Source organism: Chrysochloris asiatica, unplaced genomic scaffold (genome assembly GCF_000296735.1).
Source record: "Chrysochloris asiatica unplaced genomic scaffold, ChrAsi1.0 scaffold00089, whole genome shotgun sequence".
Classification (NCBI taxonomy): domain Eukaryota; kingdom Metazoa; phylum Chordata; class Mammalia; order Afrosoricida; family Chrysochloridae; genus Chrysochloris; species Chrysochloris asiatica.
In genome coordinates, this window is record NW_006408607.1 from 4833066 (window position 1) to 4838788 (window position 5723).

Genomic DNA, 5723 nt, shown 5'->3' on the forward strand with positions numbered 1-5723 from the left:
GAGCAAAGATGTTAGCTTGAGGACTAAGGTGTGCCTGACCCAAGCCATGGCATTTTCAATAACCTCACATGCATGTGAAAGCTGGAAAGTGAATATGAAGACTGTAGAAGAATTGATGCTTTTTAGTTGTGGCGTTGAAGGAGAATATTGAAAGTGCCATGGGCTGCCAAACCATCCAATAGGTCCGTTTTGGAAGTAGTGCAGTCAGAGTGCTCCTTGGAGGCCAGGATGGCCAGGCTTTGTCTCTCATACTTCGGATATATTGTCAGGAGGGACCAGTCTCTGGAGAAGGATATCATGTTTGGTAAGGTGGAGGGTCAGAGTAAAAGAGGGAGACACCCCAACGAGACAGATTGGCCAAGTGGCAGCATCAATGGACTCAAGCGTGGCAACGGTAGTGAGGTTGGCCAAGAATCGGGCATTGTTTCATTCTGCTGTGCATAGGGTTGCTATGAGTTGGTACCAACTCGATGACACCTAACAACCACAACAACAAATGATTGGATTGCTCCTTGGAAGTGAGCAAAATTTCGTCTCTGGTACTTTGGACATGTTATCAGGAAGGATTATCCTCTGGAGAAGGACATCATACTTGTTAAAGTGGCGGGTTAGAGAAAAAGAGGAAAATCCTTGAGCAGATGGATTGATACAGCAGCTGCAACAATGGACTGAAACATGACAAGGATTGTGAGGATGGCACAGAACCTGGCAGTGTTGTGTTCCGTTGTGAGTCAGAACTGACTGGATGGCACACAGCAACAATGATTAAAGTGCTCAACGAGATCTTTGAGGACCCAGCTTCATTTCATCTTTCTCTTACACCATTCTGTACCAATTTGTTCTTATTCTTGCCAATTCATGAACTCAATAGTTGTCACAGCCATGTGCAAAGCTGGAGGAGAGAGAAAGGTGTGGCATTAGCTCTCTCTGTCATTTTATAAAGAAATTGAAAGGTTTCCCCAAGTCAGATTTTGTCTCTTTGGCTGTAACTAGATCACGTGCTCACAACTAGCTGAAAGGGAGCCTGGGAAAGCAAGTGTCTGACTTTCCAGCTTCTATAGTGAGAAACAACAAGAAAGAAGAGAGGTAGGTAGATTCGTCGGGCTGCTGTTATTGCTGCAAAATTTCATCAAGTCATAGCTTCTCTGTACAGATAGGGATTCCCATGAGTGGCTGGTGGGTTTGAACCACACTCCTAATGGTTAACAGTCCAGTGTTTATTGTACAGCAGCACCATGGCAGGACTCCAGATATGTCTGTTAGCCTCAATGAATGTTTGTTAACATAATTATAATATAAGTTGAAAATGCTTTACTTTTTCCAAGTGGAATTAACCTTGCAATTATTTTGGAGAAGAGCAGAAGTTCTAAATTGGAGAGTCATTGAAGTTATTCATGCCGTGACTCCTTTTTGCTTGGAAAGCGGGAGTTTCCTGAGTTTTCTCTCACAGGGAGAGGGCAGGAAGTAGACTGGAGAGAGGGTTATAGTCCAGCAAGAACTTAGTTCCTGGGGGGTGGGGATTTCATTTTGGTGCTTTCCTGAAGCAAATCATCTACACTATAGCCTCTGGCTTCAATAACTTCTTGGTTTTTCCCATCCCCTTCTTGGGATACCTTCTTAGTGACCAGGGGTTTTTGTTCTAACCCAATTTTTTCTCTCTGTGTCAGGTCTGAGACCAGTGGTCTTACCTCTGATTTAATTGGTTCCGGAAGCAGCTCATAGCTACCTACTTTCTTTTTCCTTGCCATTTCAGCTACAAAACCAAGGAATTGTACATCTCAGTTTTTCTTTATCACACTGTATTTCCATATGCACCCAACTAGCTAAGTCATCAGGATTTAAGTCTCTTATCTACCAATATGCACCCAACTAGCTAATCCATATACATCCAACTAGCTAATTCATCAGGACTTGAGTCTCTGTCTACCAATTCTATAGCTCATGAATAGCTTTTGCCTTGAGTAAGTGCCAACTCGGTGGCACCTAACAACAACAACAAAGTGATTATAGCACCATGGCTGCTTCAGTCCATGGGCGATTTTTACCCCATCCAGAAATCAAATGTTCCTCATTCTCCTGTTTGTACTGCTTTCGTCAAAACTACATATTACAGTGAGTCAGGGCCTTTGTAATGAGCCCCACCAGTCTGGCACCAAGTGCATGGATCATTTATTGGATAAAAATCAACACAAGGCTGGTCCTTACGAATTGGAGGTTAAAGAGATCCCAACTGTTGGAATTTTCTGATATGTTACACGTACAACTTTCACTCCCCAGTTGCCCACCATCAGATCCCAAGACACTTTTCTTTCAACCCCACCATCTACCTACTGGTCCTTCTCCTCACAGGGCCAGCTAAGTGTGACTAGTTGGGAAATTCCTTGTTCTGAAAGGGCTTTAATTAGCTTCTTATTTGCATCTTGATCTCCATGTTTGAAGGGCAGGGTGATGTATTCAAAATGGGCAAACAACAACAATTTGCCAGGATATAATAAGAAAAGAGATTCCAAGTTCTACCTCACTGAGGAGCAGCATTATTAATCTGCATATAAATCTTAGCGAGGTGGTGCCTGGCACACAAGCCAAAATGAGCTATCGCTGAGTCAAGTTTTATTAATGGTGACCCCACGGGTGTCAAAACAGAGCTGTGCTCCATTATTGGGTTTTCAATGGCTTAAGCATTGTGCTGCTAACCAAAGGATCAGCTGTTCAAACTCACCAATCACTCCATAGGAGAAAGATGAGACAGTCTGCTTTCTTAGACATTTATAGTCTCTGAAAACCTTGTGAGCGATTCTGCTCAATCCTCTAATTTGCTCTGAGTTGGAATAGACTTGGCAGCAGAGTGATTGGTTTTCCCCACCACCACCTCCACTGGCTCCAAAGTATATCACTAGGGCTTCCTTCTGGGGCATGTGTTCATGGATGTGAACCTCCATCCTTTACGTGAGCAGCCCAGGCTAGGAGCTGAGCACATGAATCATACTGCCCAGGGATTCACTGGGACACCAGAGACAGTTAATAAATGCCATCCTTTTATTAGAGTCCTGGTCTCGCTCTGCAGGAGGATGCACTGGACCACAAGATCGGTTTGAATCTCAAGGTCAATAGTTCAAAGTCACTAGCTACTCTTCAGAAACCCCATGCGGAGTCACGACGTGTCAGAACCAACTCAATGGTACTCAACAACAACAATTCTTCTACTAACTATTAATATGAAGGTTGCTCCTTGTCTTCCTGTTCACATTCCCAATATAAATCTGCTTTTTCTCTATATTACCCAGATAGCTTTGGACAGAACTACAAAAGGAGCTCTGGTACTATAGTGGTTACAAATCAGGCTGCTAACCTCAAGGTCAGCAGTTCAAAACACCAGGAGAAAGGTGAGGCTTTCTGCTCCCATACAGACTTAGAACCTTGAAACCCTGTACAGGGTCGATATGAGTTGGAACCAACTCCACAACACCACCACCATCACCACCACTACAAAATGTAAACCTCACTTATGCATTCCCCTAGGGGCTGCTGGGAAAACCCCTGGCACATGGGACACTCTTGAACTTTTTTCTGGTGTGTTTGAAGTACAGGCATACCTTAGAGCTAGATATTCCCTTTCAGGCTATTGCAATAAAGCAAATGTCACAATAAAGTGAATCTCCTGAATTTTTTGTATCTCAGTGTGTACAAATGGAATCTTGGTGTGATTCTGTAGGATCAGCAGTGAGCTGCTAACCAGCTAACCACAGGATCAGCAGTTCAAACACACCAGCAGCTCCTCAGAAACCCTACATCAGATGGCTAGGGTTTGGAACAGATTCAACGGCACTTAACAAAAACCGTGCAAATAAAACGTATGCCTTTACTGTAGTCTGTATAGTGTGGGTCAGGATTATGAAACAGTATGAAATTAATATTGTGAAAATTACCAACATGTGACAGAGACATGAGGTGATAACATGTTGGGAAAATTGTGATGATAGATTTGCTGGAGCAGCGTTGTCACAAAATTTCAGTTTGAAAAAAAAAAAAAGTCTCTGCGACACGCAATAAAGCAGAGTGCAATGAAACAAGGAATGTCTGCGCTATGGTAGGAGCTCTGGTAGCGTAGTGGTTACGAGTCGGGCTGCAAGCCACAAGGTCAGCAGTTCGAAACTACCAGTGGTTCTGCGGGAGAAAGAAGAGGCGGTCTGCTCCCGTAAAGATTTACAGCCTCGGAAACCCTGTGTAGGGTCGCTATGAGTCGGAACCGACTCCACGGCACACAACAACAACAACAACAATGGTAGGGATAAGCTGGAATCACAGAGAACCTGCGGGCTTTGTAGACAGAGACTCTGAAACTCTAATGGTTGCTTTCAATTTTTTTCTGGTAGAATTTCGTTCTATGGGCATCCATCTAAATGAAAGGGAAGCTATTTACAATGTGTATTCCTTCATAAAAGAGGGGCAAAGGTCTCTAGTAGAGATATTTTTTACACAGATAAGAGGACCACATACAAATGTATTTCCTAACACTGCGGCTTTACAAGACTCTGTTGTATTACATATTAACAGATCTGTGAAAGATTGAGGACAATTGGGTTAGTATCTCAGCTTGCAAGGCAAGTGACTGGTGTGTACAGAGATATCAGGGGTGAGGGCTCCCTGTTACTTATTTCTAAGTTCTCGCTCATGTCCCCACTAAGCTGAGTAATAATTAAGGGGCCAGGTTTATGAATTCAAGAGGTCTGAGTTTAAAATTTGACTTTGCCGTTGTCTAGCTCTGTAACTTTGATTCACTGTTTATTCTTTCCTTATCTATAACATGGGCAAACTAACACCTACCCCCAAAAGTTACTGCCAGAAGTAAGTTAGATACTATACGAAAGTGTTTCATACAGTGCTTCAGCTCCAAGTGCAGAAAATGCAACCCAAATAATTGAAGCAAAATGAGAATGTATTAACTCATTTAATAAAATTGGATATAGCTTCAGGTATGGCTAGATCCAGGAGGCCAAGCACTGCCACTTGGTCCAAATTTCACTCTACTTTAATTCCATTTCCCTCTGCATTGGCCCCCTCCTCAGACAGGTTCTCTTCTAGGGAGGCAAGGTGGCCGCAATAACTCTAGTCTGTCTCCTCCAGTTTCAAGACCAGTAGGAAAGAGGAGGTACCCCTACTTTCACAGGATTCCCCAAAAAAGTCTCACTGCACGTCACTGAAAAGATCATACTTCATCTCAAAGCCAATAAAATGCTATGGTCGGTCATTCTAAGCAGCAAGCATTTATCTCTGCAGCAAGGGGTGAAGTCAGTACCACCAATCTCTACTGAAAGTGAAGGTGGGCTGGTTTCTAAGAAGGAAATTGGGGTGCTGTTACCAGAGGATGGGGAGATGGTTGTTGCTAGGGTTGTGGTTGTTAAGTGCTGTCAAATGGGCTCTAACTCACAGTGATCCTATTTTGCTGTTGTTAAGTGCCGTCAAGTCAATTCCGACCCATAGTGACCCTGTACAGGGTTTCTGAGGAGCAACTGGTGAGCTTGAAACACTGACCTTGCAGTTCAAATGGCTTTGCAGTCTGGCGCTTTAACTCACAGTGCCACACCAGGACTCTTTATGTTGTTGTTGTTGTCAGGTGCCATCGAGTCGGAACCGACTCATAGCAACCCCATGCACAGCAGAACGAAACAATGTCCGATCCTGGGCCAACCTCACTACCGCTGCCACACTTGACGCCATCAATG